General features: G+C 38.5%; 1 long non-coding RNA gene across 1 annotated transcript in view; it reads right to left on the reverse strand.

The window, feature by feature from the left end:
* LOC116592393 overlaps nt 1-23416 on the reverse strand; it is a 44319-nt gene extending 20903 nt beyond the window's left edge. The window contains exon 1 of the long non-coding RNA XR_004286477.1: nt 22902-23416. This is a non-coding gene — a long non-coding RNA (uncharacterized LOC116592393). The remainder of the gene's footprint in view (nt 1-22901) is intronic.
* Between the last annotated feature and the right edge of the window lie 170 nt (nt 23417-23586).

Consider the following 23586-nt stretch of genomic DNA (forward strand, 5'->3'; position numbering starts at 1 on the left):
CATTGCCACCCTGAGAACAAGTCCAGGTTAACCTGCTGAATGAGAACGGTCTATGTTGGCGGTTCTCAACATTCAGCCCATGCCCAGCTGTCGGTGCCCCAGCGGCTTGTAGCGCATGCGCGGTGATGCTTTTGGGCTCTGCCGTGCTGGCTCGTTGCCTCGGCCGCCGCTGCCTCAAGCCGTCGCCGCTGCCTCAAGCCGTCGCCGCTGCCAGGTGGCGACGATGCGGAGCTGCTCCGTCTGGGCCCGTGGGGGCCTCGGGCGCCGCATGACTTTTTCGGTGCCCGAAAGTAAACACGCCATTAAGATGGCGGCTGGATGCGAGCCAGTAGGCGGAACTTAAGATTTTGTATCTATGTGGCTGCGAGTGATTGGTTGTGCAACCTTGGTATATATAGACATGCACAGGCGGGGGAGAGGGAGATCCCAACAACGACCCAGAAATAAAGCTTGCTTCGCTGAGGTCTCCTGGTCGTTCTTGCTGGCGAGAGCGACACCCAGCCAGATCATCATAAGCTGGCCATGGCCTAAACAACCCCCAACCACACATGTATGACTGAGATCAGCCAAGACTGAGAAACTCAGAAAACCAAAGTACTTACTCTTTTAAGTGACTGGGCTTGGGGTGGTTTGTTATATATCAATAACTAGCTGATAAAGAAGAATACATGAGAACTGACAGCAAGGATTATCTTGGGGTATGAATTTTGGTTGGTGTGGATTAGGATGGACTGAGAAAAAGATTTTACTCTAGAACCCTCTGGGCTACTTTTTTAAATGAAGTTCAGATATCACCAATGTTTAAGTATCATTATTTCTAAGAGAATGAATGAGCCATGCACTCACTAATTCTCAAGATAAGAACCAACTAGATATAAACTAGATATCCAGTATGATTCTAAACCAAGAAAGATGATCTAGACCAGCCTCTATGTGGAACTTGAAGATAATCTTGTAGTGATAAGGGTGTGTTACGAGGGAAGAGTCCTGTCATGGCTTTCATTCCCACCTCAGCTAAACACAGGATTTAGGAGAGACACTTCGAAGAGGCAGACTTCGAATTTGTATGACTTTTTGGCTGTGCTCTCATAGTGACAGTACAATTTTTACATATGACAAATTAAAAGAGGTAGAAAGAACACCTCTCAATTATTTTAATTTACTTTAAATTATATAATGTAATTGAAAGAACACCTTTCAATTATTTTAATTTACTGAACTGATGCAACTGTGTGGATTGCCTATAACTCCTTATGTTGATGGATTTTAAAAAGTTAGCCTCTACTACTTATTTTTTAATAATTGACATGAGTGATTACGACATAGCAGAGTAGGATGAACACTGACTTATTCAGAGTGTAAAATATGGTCTCTATCATCAAGGAACAGTGATAGAACAATGAATTGAATGACTAATGAGTAAAACAATACTTTTAAGTCTCTTTTTTACAGTTTACAGAGTATCCATTGTTTGTAATCTACGGGGTTATTTTTAGCTTTTTTTTTCAGTTTTATTAAGGTAAAATGGGGAAATAAAGTAGTAATATATTGAAAGTGGATAACATGATGACTTGCTGCACATTTCCCTTTGAAAGGCCCCCACAGTCCAATAACTGAACACCTTGTCCGTCACCACACATATTTACTTATTTTCTTTTGGTGAGAACACGGAAGATCTACTCTCTTAGCAAACTTCAATCATACAATATAACATTACCAACTATAGTCACCATGTTCTACATTAGCTCCTCAGACTTTATTCATCCTATAACTGGAAGTGTGTACCCTTTTACCAATCTCGCCCTCTTCCCCTACCACCAGCCCCCAGTAACCTCCATTCTACTCTTCCATTTCTATGAATTCAACTCCCCATACTGTAACTCATGACCAAAAATACCACTTAACTGAAAACTACTGAATAATAAAAGAGTTAGTGTTAGACATTGTATCTGTATCATGTAACATTTAAATATATAACATTAAATATGGCCATTGTTTATAAATATTGACTGGGCTTCTTTTAAATGTAATGAGCTATATTTCAAAAGAATGAGACATGATCCCTCTCCTTAAAGAGATTATGACTCAGGGGCGCCTGGGTGACTCAGTGGGTTAAAGCCTCTGCCTTCGGCTCAGGTCATGGTCCCAGAGTCCTGGGATGGAGCCCCACATCGGGAATCTCTGCTCAGCGGGGAGCCTGCTTCCTCCTCTCTCTCTCTCTCTCTGCCTGTTTCTCTGCCTAATTGTGATCTCTGTCTGTCAAATAAATAAACAAAAATCTTTAAAAAAGAGAGAGATTATGACTCAGACAGTGCTACTGAAAAAAGAAATAATAGGCTTTTTAGTACTGTCTATGTGCCAGATGAGTGATGTACATCACAACAGGTATAAAAGCTAAGAAGAAGGAACATTTGTTCTGTGTGGAGGGAAAGGGAAGGGCTGGGGGCAGAAAAGTCAGTAGACATACACATGCCAAGAGATTGCTGTGGGGTACTGAAGGCTGAAAGGACAACGTGAACCACAGTCCTCAGGACAATGCCTGTGCGTGTGCGTGTGTGCATGCACATGTGTGTGCATGTTATGACACAGGCATGCATGTAAATATATTGACATGTACTCTCACGTATGGTACGTCCTTTAATTCACCCACAATTCACTTGGCTGAGCTCCTCGGTACCTGAAACCACGTATTTATCAACAACTGGGATGATGATGGTACATATTAAGTCCTCGATAAATGTTGAATGAAGGAATTATTGAATGAATGAACATTGTAGAACAGCTATGAAGAACCTAAGGCTCAAGTCCCGGCTTTCCCAAATTTAGGAATGAAAACAATGTGCTTCTGACAGTGTTTTCTACTTTATTTTCTTCTTACTCAAAGTCGTCCACCGACCACCAACAGCAGCGTCACCTGGAACTTATTTCAGAGTCACAATCTCAGGCCCTACCCCTGACCTACCGATTGCAAAGCTGCACTGGAACCAGACCCTCGGGTGATTTGCACACACATTAATTGGAGAAAAACACTGCTATTTTGCACTGCATTCTGTAAGAGTAAGAAGATGAGTTTAAAAATTCTGGAGGTTTGTGAAAGGGAGAAATAAAAAATAAACATAGAGACATGGGTGGGAAACACTTTGAAGAAGACCATAAATTCAAAGCTAAGGAATTTACCTTATAAATAGGGTTTCCAGGGTTGCCTGGGTGGCTCAATCGGTTAAGCCCGTCTGCCTTCCGGAAGCTCAGGGCATGATCCCAAGACCCTGAGACTGAGTCCCATTTTGGGGTCTCTGATCAGGAGGGATTCTGCTTCTCCCCTCTCCTTTTCCTCCCCACCCCACTCATACTCTCTCTCTCTCTCTCAAATAAATAAATAAAATCTTTAAAATAATCAATGATCAATCGATCAATCAATCAGGGTTTCCAAAATAGAGTGTCTTGACTTCAAAGGATGCTCTAGACAATCAATCCACAAGGATGTGGGAAGAAAATTTTAGAACTCATTTATATTTAATTTTTATCTAGAAATAAGAAAGGGATTTGACTTACTAATAATATTTAATACTCAGACAGCTGCTCTCTCACTTAGTCTGCTCGTCAGGTTACAACTCAGATATGTAGCAGGGATAGCCACAATTTGAATGGCCATGTTCATACACTAGGTATTGAAATATAGGCAGGCTTTTCTTAAGAAACACTTGGACTGATTATGTTATTTTAATTAAAGTAATCTTCCCATAAGTAAAATCTTCAAGAAAATAAAATAATCTTCCCAAAGTGAGCAAGTGGTTTTAAGTGATTCCTGAGCAAGAACATCTACAAGTATATACATGAGCACATACACATGGACACACACACACACTCATCAGATAGAGGATTTAAAATGCAGCCCAAGCGAACAAGAAAATGGCAGAGCTAATCCTTAACATCTGATAAGAGCTCATAGCTACATTACAAGGGGAAAACAATGACAATCTCACCAAATCTGACAAGAAGGCAGCCAACAAATGAAAAATATAGCTATTTTTCAAAAGAGAGTTGTCTTGAAGCCAGCATATTGAAAATGAATATCTGGAAATGTTTCCATAGATTGAGTTTTTGTTGACAATAATAATTTAAGTTTGTCTTCTATTAAAAACTTGCATATCTGCATATTTAAAACACTTAGAAACAAATTTCTAACTTTAAAAAACCCTTCTAAATAGAATTACATTGAATTTAAAGCAATGTAAAAATTCTACATCCTCGGGACGCCTGCGTGGCTCAGTTGGTTAGGCAGCTGTCTTAGGCTCAGGTCATGATCCCAGAGCCCTAGAATCAAGCCCCGCATTGGGCTCCTTGCTCAGCAGGAAGCCTGATTCTTTCTCTCCCTCTGCCTGCTGCTCCCCCTGCTTATGCTCTCTCTCTCTATCAAATAAATAAATAAAATCTTTAAAAAAAATTCTACATCTTCTGTTTAGTTTGCCAAAAAAAACCCCACAACTGATTGACATAAGGCAAGATGAAAATTTATGAGTTGGCTTTAAGCAAAAAAAGTTGGCTTCACTGTTGGCTGAGATTGAATTATGAGTATCACACTTTAGTAAGTGTAGCCTGTCTTGATGTCTACAGTTTAAATGTACAGATCTTTGTGAGGTAGCTTTCTCAAATATGACATAATACCAAGTACTCAGATAAACTGAATTTAAGTTTAAAGTGACCATAAGTTATGAATCAAAAATTTTAAAAATAAACATATTTAACCAACTTGATCCCCCAAATATATTATAAGAGCTAACAGACACTAATAAATATTAAATTGACATATTTAAATATTTACTTTCTACATCAAAATTTGATTTTACCTTTGTGTCTGTTTTATCATGTTTGGCATGACAAGTTACAGTGTGTCACCCTATTTCAAGTAGAAATTGTCATCAGTTACAATAAGTTCCATAACTATACATTTCACTAAGATAAGAATGCTATAATTACAATTATAAGATGCCTTTAATTGTAAGAGGTATCCAAACCTTAGAGATGTTAAAACCTGGGGGCTAGGTGGGGAAAGTGCATGCAGAGTAATTATGATTCAGTTTGGTAGCTAATAACAGCAACAAAACAAGAACAATGTTGGGTCTTTTTTTTGTTTTGTTTTCCATTTTATTTTATTTTATTTCTTTTCAGTGTCCCAGAATTCATTGTTTATGCACCACACCCAGTGCTCCATGCAATACATGCGCTCCTTAATACCCATTACCAGGCTCACCCAACCCTCACCACCCCCCTTCCAAAACCCTCAGTTTGCTTCTCAGAGTCCACAGTGCTATATTGGGTCTTAATGAAAAAGGAGTCTTTCATATAAAAGTCTGGAGATATGCAGTCCACTCACATAGAGTCCCTTCCTGAATGCACCAACCTCTTAATTGCCCTGGGGCCTCCACCCCTGCCTCCCTATTCCTTGTGGGTATGGAACCCTCCTCCCGCCTACTCTGGACTAATTTTCTTCTCAACTATCAAGTATCAGTACAGATACCACTCTTTAATGAGACCTTCCCCGACTCATCATCCAGTAAAGTCCTCCTTGCTAGGATCTCCTGTGTGTATTTGTCTGGTTTTTTTGTTTGTTTTTTCCTTTCTGACACTCATCCCAACTCATCGCTATAATTACACATGTGTGTTGGTTTAACGTCTGTGCCCCTCACTCCCCGTGGAAGGCAAGGACGATGCGTGTGTCACTTTCGTGTGAATACTCGTTGCCCATCACATGGCCTGGCAGGTACGCGACGAACGGTTGTTGAAGAGTCACAGAGCTCACAGTTGTGCCGACCTGACTCTGGGCCAGACACTCTTCTAAGCTTTACATCCCTGTTTAATGCTCAAACTCTACTAGGTCATTGTTCCCATTAGCCTTATTTTACAAGTGAGGAAAGGGAGAAAGAGAAGTAAAGCTACAACCCCAGGTCAGTTCATTCATCAAATATTCTTTGCAAATGGATTGAGCACCTGCTGCTTCAGGCTCTCAGGCTGTGTCAGTGAACAAAACAGACAAAAGTCCCTCCTTTCAGGAATCCTACCATTTTGTGCAGTAAATGAGGAAGCCAGGATTTGGATACAGCAGGGGCCAGGGAGCCTGAGGGCTTTAACCTACTCTATTCTCTTCCCCTCACACCTTCTGAATTGATGTTGTGGAGAGTGGCGAGACCAAGAGGGATAACACATTTAAAAAACCACACTTACCTACCTTCAGGTTATTCATTCATTCCACTTTCGATCTGTTTGTGCTTCAGTTTCTCCTGATTTCTCCAAGAAAAATAACTATTAAACTCACTGTAATCGTCCGTTGAACCTTATGTCTTTTGACCTCCCCAGTACCTTGCATCCGCGAGACACACAGGGCCACCAACATACACATTTATTGAATGAATGAGTGAACTAGTGAATGAATGAAGGAGGAGCAATAAATGGTTCTCTCCTGTGCATATTACCACTTGACTATTAATGTGAAAAAGCCTCTCTTGCTCTGCAGGTTGATTTTCAGGCAATAGACTCAGTACTCAGCTCGCTAAAACCATGCCTTCACAAATACATGAATATTTAGAGTGATAATCGGTGCGGTTTTCACTCTGCAGGGAAGACGAGAGCATTGTGGAAAGTCTCAGGAGAGGGCAAGGCACTAATCTGTAGCTCTATTTGACAACAGGAACCAGGCGCCAGGGAGTGGGAGGAAGGGAAAACCCGGAAAAGTGGGAGAAAGCGGGTGGGACGCAGAGAATAAAGGCCCCAGCGAGAGGGAATACAGGGAACATGACATCATGATCTTTTCATCAAAGAAAAAAATTGATTACAGAGTATATTCCTCACATCCCTCCTTTTCTTGATTTTTTTCATTGATAGATGTATTGAATTTAATTTCTATTTGGTTCAATGTTTAATTTTTATGCCTAATGAAGTATTGCCACTGGAATAAGTAATATTTAATATTTTTTAACAGGGATTCAGAAAGCATAAACTGTTCACTTGCTTGATACATAAGGTCAATGTTTTTCATAATATGAAGAAGAATATTACCTAAATGAAGCTTCACACTTGTACCCTGTTTCCATCATACTTAACAAACTAATCAACTCTATATTATAAAAGATGTCCTGATGTATTTTTCAGGTGACTTGAAAGGTAAAAGAAGGTGGAGGTGAGGAAAAGTCATCTTGCATCCCAGGAAATCCTTCAAAACACAGCATTTCATCACTCTTTTATCTAGAATTTGACCCCCATGTTAGAGTTGCAGAACATATAATGAAGTGATACTGAATAAGCTGTTAAACACTTATCTCGCTCCTGACATTTCCTCATTGATGTTAACTCTGAAATGGGCTAATCTGCTATCAAATTCTGGAAAAGTGGACTAGTTTTGTGCACAGGTAAAATGCAATTCCTTTTTTTTCCCAATGTTTTGTTTGTTTTTTTTTTTTAGATTTTATTTATTTATTTGACCTAGAGAGAGACACAGTGAGAGAGGGAACACAAGCGGGTGAGTGGGAGAGGAAGAGAAAGAAGCAGGCGTCCTGCTGAGCAGGGAGTGTGATGTGGGGCTCGATCCCAGGACACTGGGATCATGACCTGAGCCAAAGGCGGACGCTTAATGACTGAGCCACCCAGGCACCCCTGCAATTCCTTTTATTATTGATTTTATTTCCTGATTTTTAAAAAAGATTTTACTTATTTATTTGACAAAGATCACAAGTAGGCAGGAAGGCAGGCAAAGGGGAGGGGGAGCAGGCTCCCTGCTGAGCAGAGAACCCGATATGCGGCTCCATTCCAGGACCCTGGGATCATGACCTGAGCCAAAGACAGAGGCTTTTAACCCACTGAGCCATCCAGGCGCCCCTTACATCCTGATTTTAAATATTTTTTTAACTGATAAGGAGCATGCATGTCATAACAACATATCGGTGACTGTTGGTTTAAAAAGCACAGTTCTGGAAGACTGTATTTGCACAATTTCAAAGCAAAGTTTTAGAACACTTTTCACTGGTGTAGAACAGTCTCCACCCTTATTTATATATTCAGTTGTACCCACTGCTATCCTTAGACTCTAACAAGCATTGTAGAAACAAATCCCCATCTGGACTGTAAATCTTGAAAACAAAAAGGTGAAATTCTCTTTCATGCTGCACACCATTCCTCTTTCTTTTTTTCTTTTTCTTTTTTTTTTTTTTTTGGTGTTGTTGTTGTTTCTTTTAATATGTTGGCTAACTGAACCATTCCTCTTTCTTAAAGGAACAATGCGGAATCAGAAAGAAGGAAGAAGGCAGAGGAGTCTTGCATCCTGACTACATCAATTACTTAGTAGCCATCAGAACCTGCATGGGTCATTCTTCTCCAGACCTTTTCTTGAATACAGAAAATTGACCAAACAAAAACAACCGGTCTAATCCTTGCTTTTCCATGTTCCCATACTTTGAGATCCCACGGCAGAATGTGTGTAGCTTTGATAAAATGGCAAGTACATGGATGTAATAATCTCTTTAAAGGGAGGTCAAGTTCTTTTTTCTGAACAAGGGTCCCTCAAATAATAAGGAGAAAACTGCAGCCTTAAATATTTCAGAGTAAAGCCTGTAACCTTCACAGAGACTTTTATTCCAGCTGTGTTCACATTCATTATAATGACTCTGGAGAAAGGCACTGACTCATTTTAGATGATGACTACATAACTATTCATTTATACTTAATGAGTTTATTCCACCAGGTATATGATGAACTCTAAACAAATAGTGTCATTGAATCACACATGTCAATAAATTTGAGTACTAAACTGATTCCACCTAGCAAAGGTAATGATAAACTAGGAGGAAAGAGAGCTGTGTCTAATTAATGAAAATGCCCTTTGTATTTTCTAATGGTAGAAACATTAACTTGAAAATGGCTTTCCCTGCAATAATTTACAGACAAGCACTCTTTAATGGGAAAACAATTCAAATTTATGTGCAATTGAACTACAATTATTTGATTAACTTTATTAAATTCTTGTTGATTCTACAGTCTGGATGAAGTGTATCATTTTTTATAAGTTTCATATATTGCAGTTTTAAGTTTTTTAACCTCAGGATTCAATTGATCCCGAAAATGTCCTTAGGAACCTGTTTTTTGTGTCTAGTGGACTGAACTATGGTGTCTGGGACTCGTTTCTCTTGTCTCTTTCCAAAGTGATCATCTTATTTTCATATTCAAGAAGCACTTGAATTAATTTTGTAGTAGAATTCACATGATTCTTTGCTGCTTTTGTGTAATTGAAACTATGGGAAACACTTGACTGAAGGAGACTCTATTCGGATTAAATTAAATCCCGTATCTATATGCTTAGGTTTAACTGGGTAGTACTGATGACTCAAATATTCTCTGCTATATTTTCATATGGCATGAAAGGCTTGCGTTGAAAAAGAGAGAAAGTAACCTACACTTACACATTAACAAGCTAGAAGAAGAGCAAATTAAACCCAAACCAGCAGGAGAAAGGAAATAATAAATGTAAAAGGGGGTAGAGGGAATGAAAACTAAAAACAGGAAAACAGAGAAATATATGAAACCAAAAGTGTAGTCCTTTGAAAAAAGCAATAAAATTTATTAATCTCTGCTTGGAGTGGCCAAGAAAAAGATGGGGAATACACAATTTACCAATATCAGAAATTAAGAGGCTATATCTTCACAAATATTACAATATAAAAGAATAAGCGAATATTAATAACTCTATCCCTATAGGTTCGACAACTTAGATAAAATGGATGAACCCCTCAAAAGACACAAACTATCAAAACTCACTCAAGAAGAAATAGGTAACTTGAACAGTCCCAAATCGATTAAAGCAATTGATTTTGTAGTTAAAAGCCTGCCAACAAAGAAAACTCCATGCCCGGAGGTTTTACTGGAAAATGTTATTGAACATTTAAAGAAGAGTTAATATGAATTTTACACAATTTTTTCCAGACAATAGAAGAGGAGGGAATACTTACCAACTCTTCTTGTGGGGCCAGCATTACCTTGATGCCAAAGCCAGACAAACATATTACAAGAAAAGAATATTGACCAATATTCTTTATGAAATGGGCAAAAATCTTGAACAAAATGGTACCAAACTGAGTCTACCAATATGTAAAAGGAACAATACATTACAACAAAGTGGGCTTTATGCTGAGAATGCAAACGAGTTCAACATTGAGAAATCAACGTAGTTCAGGATATTAACAGTTTAAGGAAGAAAAACCATATGATCATCTCAATATATGCAATAAAAACATTTGATAAAAATGCAACATTCATTCATGACAAAAGAATAAAATACTGTCAGCAAGACCAGAATAATAGGAACCTTCCTCATCATGATCAAGAGCCTCTACATAAATCTACATCTAACATTTTATCTTATAATGAAAACTTAAATGCTTCCTCTCTGAGATTGGGACAAGGCAAGGATGTCCATTCTTACTGCTTCTACTCAATACCATATTGAAAGCACTAGTTAGTGCAATAAGGCAATAAAAAGAAATAAAAAGCACATGTATGAGAAAGAAAAAAATTAAGCCATCTCAATTGCAGATGGCATGATTGTCTAAAAAATTCTAGAGAATCTAGAATTCTCTAGAATTAATGAGTACAGCAAGGTTACAGGATATTAAAAAATCAATTGTATTTCTATACACTAGTATATGGTAGGAGTTGGATATCAAAATTACAAAATAGTATTCTTTAAAATAGCACCAAAAAATGAAATACAGGGGCATCTGGGTGGCTCAGTGGGTTAAAGCCTCGGCCTTCGGCACAGGTCATGATCCCAGGGTCCTGGGATCAAGCCCCACATCCGGCTCCCTGCTCAGCAGGAAGCCTGCTTCCCCCTCTCATTCTGCCTGGCTCTCTGCCTACTTGTGATCTCTGTCAAATAAATAAATAAAATCTTTAAAAAAAAATGAATACATAGATATGAATCTAACAAAATATATTCAGGTTCTGGCTGTTGAAAACTGCAAAATACTGACTAAACAAATAAAGGAAGCTATATACACTGTGTCTATGGGTTAAAAGACTTAATAATGTTAAGATGTCAATTCTCCAAAAACTATCTTGTAAATTCAAAGCAATCCCATTCAAACTTCCATCAGAATGTTTTGTCATTATAGGTAAACTAATCTAAAATTTTTATCAAAATGCAAAGAACCTTAAAATAGGCAGAACTATTTTGAAAGAGGGCTTACATCACCTGATGTCAAGACTTATTTTTTTTTTTTAGGATTTTATATATTTATTTGAGAGAGAGCACAAGTGGGGGGAGGGGCAGAGGAGGAGGAGCAGAGTCCCCACTGAGCAGGGAGCTCAAGGCTGGCTTAATTCCAGGATAGGAGGATCATGACCTGAGCGGAAGGCAGACATTTAACTAACGGAGCCACTCAGGTGCCCCAAGATTTATTTTAAAGCTCCAGTATTCAAAGTAGCATGGTATTGATAAAAGCATACACGCATCAATCAATGGAACAGAATCAAGTCTAGAGATAGATCCATACAAATATGGCCAATTGATTTTCAACAAATGTGCAAAGGCAACTAAAATGTGTAAGTGGATAGTCTTTTACACAAGTGATGTCAGAACAAGGAGAGTTCTTAAATATGACTCTAAAATCATGACCCACAAAAGAAAAGCATTGATAGACTGGTGGTCATCATCAGAATTTAAAACTTTGGTCCTAGAAAGACACTGTAGTGGAAATGAAAAGTTAAGCCAAACACTGGAAGAAAGTAATCCACACATCTGACAAAGGATTTATTAGAGAGTGAAGAACTTCCAAAACCCTCAATAAGAACACCCGTTAAAAAAAAAAGTAGAAATGAACACACTTCACCAAAGAAGATATAAGGATGATAATTAATCACATGAAAGATGCTCAACAGAATGCAGCATGAGAGAAATACAAATTAAAATCACAATGAATCACTGCACATCTATTTGAATGACTAACAGAAACAAAACTGGCAATTCCAAATGCTGATGAGATGCAAAGCAATTGGAACACTCATACATTGCTGGAGGAAATGCAAAATGGGATAGCCACTTTGCAATTTGATTTGCAGGTTTCTTATAAAGTTAAATACTTACTGTTTGACCCAGAAATTCCAATCCTAGATATTCACCCAAGGAAAAAGAAAACTATGGTCACACAGAAACCTGTATGCAGATGTTTAAATAACCTTATTCTTGTACTTTAAAACTGGAAACCACCCCTAAATCCTTCCACCAGTGGATAAACCAACTATTCAGCAATATTAAAAAATGAACTGATGGTGTAGCGCGGATGGATCTCAAATGCCTCATGCCTGATGAAAAGACGCTCAAGGATGCATGGGTGGCTCAGTGGGTTAAATCTCTGCTTTCTGCTCAGGTCATGATCTCAGGGTCCTGCGATCGAGCCCCACAGAGCCCCACATCGGGCTCTGCTCAGAGGGGAGCCTGGTCCCCTTCCCTGGCTTTGTGTGTCTGCCTACTTGTGATTTCTCTCTGATAAATAAATAAAAATATTTTTTTAAAAAGACACCCAAAAGGCTATCTACTGTATGTTTCCTTCTTGAAAAGGCTCAACTACCAATCAGTTGTTGCCTGAGGTTAGGTTAGGGAGAGGTCTCAAGGCTAAAAGCCAAGATGATAGGACTTGGGCGGAAGGAGAGGGTTTGCCATAGTAATTATATGACTATGAATTTTTCAAAACATAAAAAGCTTTCTGATAAAAGCTAATTAAAAATAAAATAGATCCATAGAATCTAGTTTAAAAGAATTTCACTGGGTGATGGGTATTAAGGACGGTATGTGGGGTGATGAGCCCTGGGCGTTATGTGCAACTAGTGAATCGCAGAGCGCTGCATCTAAAACCAATGATGGACTATATGCTGGCTAACTGAATAGGATAATAAAAAATTAATTAATAAAAAAACACATAAAAATGTATAATATCTGAGGTGCGAAGGACAAACCAACTTTCACAAATGTAAAAAAATAAAAAATAAAATAAAATAATAAAGAAAATTTAAAAAAGAAAACCTGAAAAGAAATCACCTTACATTTCATCTTATATTTCCATTTGCCTTATTTTGCCCCTAAATAAGCTCTTTACTAATTAATCCATCACTATCAGTGGAAACACCTTGCTTCTGATTCTGGCTGATCTTTATCTCCCCATCTTTGACATATCTTTTTCTTACATTCCCCACCATCACTATCTCATTTGCAATCAATTACTGAGTTCTGCTGGTTTTCTTCCGTAATAGCTTCCACATTCACCTTCTCCTTCTCATTTCTTCAGCCATGTTTTCTCCATTTCACCCATCACAATATCCTATTAGCTAATTTCCCTGCCTAAATACGGTAAGCATTGTCTTTTTGTAACATAGTCTTTAAAATATCAGTTTCTTGCCTCTGATAGAAATCTTAAGTGGTTTCCCATTTTTCTATTACATTTGTTCACAATGCCTCAAATTTCTTGACTATCTTACATAGCCTTTTCCATCTTCATGTTTTAAAAATCTCCTTTCATTCCAAACTGATAAAAAAAAATACCTGCTATTTATTGTTTATTATATTTTAGGCACTGCGCTAACTTATCTCTTATTGTTTCTACTTCATCATGACAGCAATCCTGGGACATAGACTTATCCCCACTTTACAAATGAGGAAACTGAGGTCAAAGAAGCTATTTAGTTTCTCCTATGATCAGTCATCTAGTAAATGACTCCAGGTTCTATACTTGTGACTTCTAAATTCTTTGAAGTCCTTTAAATTTGACTTCATTTGATCCTCTACTACATGTCTTCTCAAATCATTTCTTTTCCTTAAAGATTCTCTTCTTCCCAGCTCACCTTTGCCAAATTCTTCCAGGAAAGTTCCTGACTACCTCTCACCACCATTTAATTGCCTTCAGCAAATGTTTTAAAGATCTCTTTTTCTTGCCACAAATCCTATATTGCTCCATAATCACTCTCTAAGATATTTCACATGTATATGTTTTATTTTCTCCCACCGCACAATCTGACTCATTCATTCACGAGAGAAAAATAACAGATTTAATGAGCACCTACATGCCCAGCAATGAGCAGGAGAGGTCACCGCTTCAAGGTCACAGCAGATGCCTCGAGAGCAGGAATTGTTTTTTCCCTTTTATTTTTCTCCCTTCCCCCATCCTCCCAAAGAACCTATTATGCTGCTTTCCATATGCTTTCAGGATGGATGAGTGAATGTACTGGTTTGCCTTGGTCACAAATACAGAACATCTGAGAGCCGGCAAGGGCTATCACAGCCCTGTGAAATTTTATGTTGAAAAACCGCTAATGATGCCATCAGGCCTGGTGTCCTTCAGGGGAGAAAATGAGCTCTTGAGGCAAACATGTAGAAGCTGCAAACCATTTGTAATCAGAAAGTGAAGTATGCAACAAGGGATGCTTGCCAAGCTCAAGGACTCAGTGGCTTTAATGAAGGGATAGTATTACCAGTGGAAATCAAACTTGCCTACCAGCTGGATTATCTCATCTACACAATGAGCTTTACTGGCTGATAACCACAGGGTCCTGAGAAATTAAGCAGACCCACAAATTACCTGCATAACATTCTGGCTAGACGTTAGAAAGTTGAATTAATTGCCTGAAAATAAATGAATGGGGTAGGGCCAAGAATTGCCTCATTAGTATTCAGCAACATGGCTGTTTTAGGAAGAAAAGGAGAGGGAGGAAGGCGAAACAATGGGAAGTAGGGAGGGGAGGGGAACTGGGAAGAATAATGAGGGAAATCGTTATTTTACGAGTGCATTATGGGCACCCGTTTTTTTCCGATTAGTTATAGAATTTGCTATCCTAGCCCAGCTCACAATTGGAAGGTAAAACTCCGCCTGTTCTAACGGAGCAGACACTACGCAGGGCCCAACAATTCATACATGTGCAAAACGGAAATCGATTAAGCACATGGACACTTTCCCTGCATTTCCCAAATGACAGCAGAATTCAGGTGTTGGGGTTTGGGTTTTTTTTGTTTTTTGTTTTTTTTTGTTGTTGTTGTTTTGGCAAGAAAGCAGAAAATGGAGAGAAACAGTGCCCAACAGGTGCGCCACTGAAACATTTTCATCAGTGGCTTTATTCCAGCAAGCACTACAGCTAAAGCCCGAACTCTCCAGGCATAATTACATTTTTTCTTACAGTGGCTTTAATTTCTTCAATTAATAATTCTGCTCAGTCTTAAAAACTACAGTTGGGAAGCTCTGTCTTGTGACATGCATGGGCACAGCCAGCTGCTCCAAGGCTTCCAGTTAATAAGTCGTTAAAGGATGCTGTTCCTCCGCAGCCCCCTAGAAAAAAGCCACATCAAGACCATGACATGAAGGGGATGTGGAGGCTAGTTTGGTGGCCAGACTCAGACTAGCAAGCATCTCCCTGAAGGAGGACCTTTTACTATAACTCATCAAGAGCTCTTCCTGAGGACCAGTGGCAACTTCTATTTGAATTACAACCACTTCCTCAAGTCAGGGGGTTTTTTTTATTGTTGTTTTTTGGTGTTTGTTTGTTTGTTTTTCCAGAATCACTGACTTTTCAAAGCCCTTCCACACTGATTTTATTTAAATCCTTCAAGATAAATCCCAAAGTTTAAAAGTAAAACTGCTACAATTTGCTTTTATTCATTAGTGGGCTACTTTCTTTTGTTGTCAGGAGTGGTTATCTCTTCTTACGATGTGTGTGACTTGAGCAACTTCCAGCCAAAATACTTTCCTCAGGGGCAACTGGTGGCTCAGTTGGTTGCGTGTCCAACTCTTCGTTTCAGCTCAGGTCATGATCTCAGGGTCTTGGGATCAAGCCCAGGTCCTGATAGAGCTCAACACTCTGTGTGGCGTTTGCTCAGGATTTTCTTTCTCCCTCCCCTTCTGCCTCTCCCCTGCTCCTGCTCGCTCTCTGCCTCCAATAAATAAATAAAAGTAAAATCTTTAAAAAAAAAAAAATGCTTTCTTCACTTTGAGTGCTGAGAATATGCTCATCTGTGAGACTTAAATCTACATTTCTCTTCATTTTAAGATTTCATCTAATTGTCTTCACCACAGGCTTTAGACCATGAGACACCTTAAGATTATATATATATATATATATATATATATATATATATTTTAAAAGAGTATTTTTATGTTCCCTCTAAGTTTCTTTGTCTTTCAAACATCAAATAGCTTTTATTTTGCTTACACTCTTCTTTTTCAGTAACTCCTAAAATACAGCTATATGCTGGCAATAATCTTAAAAGCAAAAATATTCTCTCTGACCTACAATATATCTTGGGTGAGGATGTCTGCTTTTCTTTCTTTATATCCAGTAACATAAAAGTGAATATCTCTTTTTATCATATGTAGCAAAAATATTTTTAACCTCACTTCAAAAAACAAAGGAGATTTTGAAGAAGGAAATCAATCATCACCAAGTATACATTGAGATTCTATTTTGGGTCCTGTCCTACCCACTACGATTATATGGAAGAAATGAAATTCCAACTTGTGTTTATGGATGTTTTCTTCTTTTGTTTATTTCAAAGAAGTTGGGCCCAAATGATTATGCCGGTGATTCAGGTGTTACCACGTTCTTTTTTCCCAGTAACAATCTCTTTGACTCTCTGCATATTTCAGGTTGTCTTAGGTTCAACCTGAAAATTCTCATTCATAGGATGTTTGTCAGCCCCAGGATACAAGCTTATGGTTTCATGTTTGACCTTGATTTTTTTGTGTTATTTTGGACTTGCTGAATTCCTTTTTCAGTTAGAGTGCTTTGGGTTGTAAATATAAGAAAAATCCAAATTGGCTTCAACAATAAAGAGCATTTATTGACTAAAGTAACTGAAAAAGTCCAGAGTGAGAGTTACAATCAGGTTTGGTCTGAGTGGAGGGCCACTTCTCTGTTTTCTTCACCCCCATCCTCCCTTGGATGTCAGTTTCAACCTTGGAATGGAAGAAAGAGCCTCTTCTCACACTCTTTGTCAGGGGGTGGCAAACTAGAACCCACACGCCAAGTGTAGTTTTTCACATCTTTTTATAAAGGAAATTACACTGGATCACCCTCTCATTCATTTACGTGCTGTCTATGACTGCTTTCACGCTGTAAGAGCAGAGTTAAATAATTATCCATAGCCCACAAAACCTAAACTATTTTGTGGCTGTCCCTTTATAAAAAAAAAAAAAAAGTTTTCCTTTCGGTTCTTGCTGTGGCTCTTTTCTTGAGAGCTAGGAAACTTCTTTCCCACAAATGTCAATAAATCTCTTGTGACATGGTCATAACTCAACCAGTCTGTGTCCAAAATAATGCCAAACTCTGGCTGGCTCCAGCCTACTGTGACTCAGAATATGGGGCTGCCCTTAAAGTAATCAGAGGTTCATAGGAGTAGATATGATTGCTGTATCATTGGGACAGAGTGAAATGAAACTGTACACAGAACTGTATCTGGAGATTGGCCAAAGTTACACACCTAAAATTGTCAAGTTACCAGTCATTTTAAGCAAGGAAAAACAATTATAGTAATGTGGGAAAGCATGATAAAGGAGTTTTCTTCATGAATGAAAACACCATGGCTCAAGCTCTAGCCATAATAATTTAACTTTGTCAGTGATGATCCTTTTTTAAAAAAATACAGCTTTTCACATTATTTAGAAAATAACACCACATGTAGAAGGTATAGATATTAAACTAGCAGAATTTTTTCTAAATTTACTGAGGTTATCAGTTACATTGGCCTGCAGTGAACCACACCCTCCATGTTCACATCTTTATATAATCTCCTCCTCTTCAATTTTAAAGGAAACTATGGTTTTCTTTAACCAAGAGAATTTAGCAGATGTGTTGCTGTGTGAGTTCTGGATCTGACAGTCTGCATCCTGAAAGCCTTGAGTCACCTCACACGATGTCTACCTACTCTACTTAAGAGACCAAAACAGGGTGCCTGGGTGGCTTAGTTGATTAAGCAAATGCCTTCAACTCAGGTCATGATCCTGGAGTCCTAGGATGGAATCCCACATAGAGCTCTCAGCTCCACAGGGAGTCACTTCTCCCTCTGACCTTCTCCCCTCTCTTGCTCTCTTTTACTGTCTCTCTCAAATAAATAATAAAATCTTAAAAAAAAAAAAAAAAGAGAGAGAGAGAGAGACCAAAACAGGTAGACTCTGTGGAGAGGCCACCTGGAGAGAAGGTCCCTGAGATCATGGGAATAGAGTCCCAACCATTCCACCAGCCTAGCCAAGCCTAAACTTAGATAGGCCAACAACAGAATACAGCCACACGAGTAACCATTGGAAAAACCATCTGAAGAACCACCAAACTGAGCCAGTATAGATTGCAAAATTGTCACAAATGAAATGGTTGTTGTTTGAGGCCACAGAGTTTTGTTACACAGCAATATATAACTGAAGCACTTACCATCATCCTTTTAGAAGCAGAGGTAATAATAATTATCATTATTTAGTCCAATTATAATAATAATTACTTTTATTAATATTTAGTCCAATTATTTTTGTGTCAAGGAAGAAAACTGAGAGAGAGAATAAGTGACCTGTTCTGAGTTCTACAACATCTTCCCCTTCAACGCCTAGCTTCTCAAAAAGCCTTCTTCCTCAATTTTTCTGGTGTGACAGGGAACAAAAGGGAAGGAATGGAAGGGGAAAATGGAAAAGATACAGAATAAGAGAGCAATCCGAAATTTAAAAACCGAGCCCACTGGCCACATAGTCTGGCGTCTGGCCTGGGGTAAACAGAGCAATCTCTGTCTACAACAATCTCTATCTCTACAATCTAGTCTACAATCTCTACAACAACGTTGTATACTCTGTGCAAGTATGTACTCATAGGACTCAGAAACCTGGGAAATCTGTAGTACGGTAGATAACTATTAACGACCGAATGTCATTTCTACCAACTGCATGTTACTCTCACTACCTCATTTCGCATTGCATGCTTCTGAGAAAATATTTTTCAAGTCATACAGGGGCGGATCAGCCTACAGAGTCAATAGACATCAACAGGCACCCACTTGGCTCTGAACCAGGCTGCACAAAATGATAGCACTTCAAGATTCTCAAGCGGATGAGATTTCCCAGGTGAGGATTTACTAGAGGTGCCTAATACTATAAGGTCTGTCAGGTTCTTTCACACTGGCCCAGGGCTCGTGCCTTCTGAGGCATTTTATAAATAAGTAAGTTACCCTATTCTCTAAAGACTCTAGATGGAAACACTTTAATAAAGCAGACCTAATTTTTCAATCTCACCTTTTGTAACTGGGTGAGAATGAGCTATTCTTCATGTTCTTGTAGCTTGACAGGAACAAGAAAGTGTACCAAATCATTAATTCTCTAATTTGCCCACATAACATAAAACCAGCTGGCTTTTAATATTTAATTAAATTAGTGTGCTCCCCGACTGAGTTCTAATATTCCAATTTCAATTTTCAGCACAAAGCTAATATAAAACCAAAAAAGCACTGAGTGATGTGGAAAGGGAAAATGTGACCTTGATAGGATAATGTGAAGGCATCTAAGATGAAAAGAAATCTTTTTTTTTCCTTCAGCGATATAAAATGTCCGAAGTTAGCATCCTGACTAAAAGTATCTCATCTCTTTTAAGAAGTCGCATCATGTGGTAAAAATACACGCACATAGGAGGACAGTTCCTTTTTTCCTTCATTAAGTCCTTTGTCCACTTGTTGTTTTCTCAAGAATGAGTCCCAGGTATTGTACAGGGAGTATGAGAGTGAGGATGAAAGGCATTGTCTCTACCCCCTGGAGGAGCTCACTGTCTCTACTTGTTGCTAGGGATCTTGTAGTCAGGTGTGCATGCCGTCTTGGACAAGCTTAAACTTTGAGCTTCCAACCATATCTCTAGAATGGCTATGTTAACAACACTTAGCTCACGCCATCCCTGTGAGGATGACATGGCATCATGTCTGGCGACAAAGCTTAGTACCTTGCAGAGCGGCAATAGCCTGAGAGTTGAAGTCAGGAGGTACTTTGCGTAGGCTTTTTTTAAAATGTTTTATTTCTTATCCAAATTTTCTTTTTAATAAGAGGAATAAAACAGTAATTAGTACACATTGAATCACTCCTGTTTCAAACCTACTTACATCTCATCACTCTCATAAACTATTTACTAAACATCTTTATAGTCTATATCATTTTACCCTTATTCTGTATGTATAAACCAAAAGTAATATAAAATTGCTGCTCTTAAGCAGTTTGCTTAAATTTACTTGAACGACATCATACTATCATTATTACTCATCATTGTATTGCTGAGGTCTGCTCAAGATTATTTATACAGTTGATCCTTGAACAATATGGGCACAAATCCTCATGAAGTCAAAAATTCACATTTAACTTTTTTTAATTAATTTATTTATTTTTAGAAAAAAAGTATTCATTATTTTTCTGAAAATTCATTATTTTTCAGAAAAATAATGAATACTGTTTTTGTGTAGGCTTTTGTTTCTATTGGTGTGCAGTTGTATTTATGGGAGGCCGGAGGAAAGGATTCTGCTATGTCTATTTTGTAATGAGTCACTTCTCACTTACACGCAGTAAAATGGGCTGACATCTGGCCTCAAGAAATTCAACTTGGGGATGTTTCATCTGTAACTCTCCTTATGAAATGTTTCCTGCCTTGAATAGCAGATTCTATAGTCAGGGCTGGTGTGTTTCTTGTTTGTTTTAATTGGATTGGATTATGTTGAGCTTACACAAACTGTCTTTCTTAGCTTTTTTTGTGGTAACTTTATCCCGTGTGCTTTTAGGATAACTGCTGAGTTTTTGTTTGTCTCTCCTACTTCTCTGTTTTTTGTTCCTCATTCGGGGCATTCTAGGGCACCATGGTACAAAGCTGGTGGGTGCAGGTGAGTGGAAACGATGCCCGGAAAGTATTCAGTGAAGTAATAGACAACCAGGCTGTGGATGTCGCCGTATCGTATGTCTGGCCCCACAGGGCAGTGGTGAAGTGGGCCTGGACCAGCACTCAAGGTCAAGGCCAATAGATACATACTGAAGATGAGCCAAGGGCCGCGTAGGCACAGAATTTCACAGGGGACACACGCTTCCACTTTTCCCCTGCCTCTTCTGTGTGGCTTTATGGCATAGTTATTCATTCAGCTGCCCAGACAAGGTTTCAGAAACATCCTTGATTCCTCCATTTTGTTACCCACCTCACTCCATGGATAAACTGCTCATTTCACCTCAGAAACCACTTGGCTTCTGTTCGCTCTTTTGCCTTCCACCCTCAGTACCTCAGGCCCAGCCTTCGGGACATCACAGTTGTGCTATTTCAACAATATCCTACACACCAGCCTCCCTACAGTATAATGCCTACTGGATAACGTACACCTCCTTAGAATGGATTCAGCTCTTCCTGTGGAAAGTCCAGCTCTTCCTTCTCTTTTACCAACCACAAGCCCCGAGTCCAGGTACTAAATTTTGAAGCTGCACCAGGGACCTTTCTATTCCCCAAACACACCTCGTGCCTTTGCTCATGGAGTTGTCTCTGCCTGGAATGTCAATGTCACTCCATTCACTGGAGTCTATTCATTGCATCAAGCAAGCCCCCACTTACTCTTGGCAGACAAGTCACCTGCTGCTACTTCTCTATATAGCTTTCCATGGCCCTCCAAGACAGGATTAATCATTCCTGATTCTTTGTCCCTGTGTCCACATACCCACATTTTTCTTAATTTATTCATCCATTTTTTCAAAGAAATAGTGAGGTGTGAGAAAATGAGTATATCCTCTTGAAAGTCTATCTCCAAATCCTAGAAAAGTGACTCATAGTGTGACTCATGGACATGCTGAATAAGTGCTTAAATGGAATTGTTGAATTATCTTTTTAAAAATCCACAGGTAGCCACAGTCGTGAACTACCTCTCTTAAACTTTATAGCATATGATTCATTTTTGAAAAATTATTTTTCTGATAACAAAGGTAATATTAAGTCACTGCAAAGATTTAGAAAATACAGAAAAAAACATAAAAAAGAAAATAGAAATCACTTAATAAACCCCCATTCAGAGATAGTTAACATTAATAAGTTGATCCACTCCCTTTTGGTACACTTATGATACATACAAATTTTATGTTAATTTTGTAATAATTTTATCATTATTTAGGATAGCAAACTTACTCTCCTTGAAATGACAACATATGTGTCACTATCAACTGTCAATTTATTTCAGTTCCATGGGTCTTGGAATTAGTGTGAATCCATAGTTTCTCTATATTGAAACAGAATTCCAGATGCTATCTGAAGGGAAGCTTTGTTTCCATATACATTTTATACATTTGCAGTTGTACATATGAATGGCTTTTAACTTTTTTTTTTTTCCACTTCATGTTATACCATCAAGCTTTCTTCCCTGCTAGTAAGTATTCTTCCCAACATCACCTTTAATGGTATGTATCATGGACTAAATTGTGTGCCCCCCAATCATACATTGAAGTTCTAACCCCAGTATCTCTAAATGTCATTGTATTTGGAGATAAGCCATTAAGGGAGTAATTAAGTTAAAATGAGACCAATAACATGGATTCTAATCCAATCTGATTGGTGTCTTTAGAAGAAGAGGACATTTAAACACACAAAGAGACACAGGGGTGCACATATACAGAAGGATGACTATGTGAAGAGCCAGCAAGAGGGTGACCATTGACAAGTCAAGGAGAGAGGCCCCAGAAAAAACCAAACTTGCTGACACCTTGATCTCAGACTTCCAGCCTCCAAAACTATGAGAATTTTCTGTTGGTTAAGCCACCCAGTTTGTGGTATTTAGTTATGGCAGCTCTAGGAAACAAATATACTATACATTGTAAAATTTCATTATACTGCTTCTCATAATTTATTTAACTCACCTATCGTTGGATGCCAATTTCTCTTCAATAGAAGCAGTGTTGTTGTGATGTCTATCTTCATAAAGAAATCCTTATAAGATTGACTGTTTCCTTAGAAATGCTTTTAAATATTTCCCAGTGCAAAAACAGCATAATTTTTTTCAGAAAAAATTAGAAAATACAGCAAAAAGAAAAAAGTAACATAACGCTATTATCCAAATACAGGTGATAGGTTGTAATTTCTTCTGGTCCTTTTTCTCCTCCTTCATTTGAGTGCTTTAAAATATGATTCTACTATTTATGAATTTATACTTTGCCTCTTAAATCTAACATACGCATTATTTCATATCACTTCATACTCTTAGTAAGTATTTTAATGGTTCCATAATAGGTGGGCTCAGTAAGAAAAGAAAAACTGAACATTCCCTGACCACTCTTTTCCTTGTATCTGGTGTTTGGACTTTGTAATAGTTAGAGTACAGCCTAAGCTGCTAGAAAGAAAAAGAGGAAGTATCGCCATCCAGCAGCGATAATAACGACCCGGTACGGCTCTGTCTTCCACGGCTTCTGCTTGTGTGCCCCACGTTGTTACTCTAGCCCTCATTATCTCCAGCGTAGCAAGAAGTGAGGAAAGGACCAAGGCCATGCCCTCACAATCCCCGTAATGCCAGAACCCAGGAGCAGTACGCAGGCCTTCTATCCTCTA

This window comes from Mustela erminea, chromosome 6, assembly GCF_009829155.1.
Source record: "Mustela erminea isolate mMusErm1 chromosome 6, mMusErm1.Pri, whole genome shotgun sequence".
NCBI classification, from domain to species: domain Eukaryota; kingdom Metazoa; phylum Chordata; class Mammalia; order Carnivora; family Mustelidae; genus Mustela; species Mustela erminea.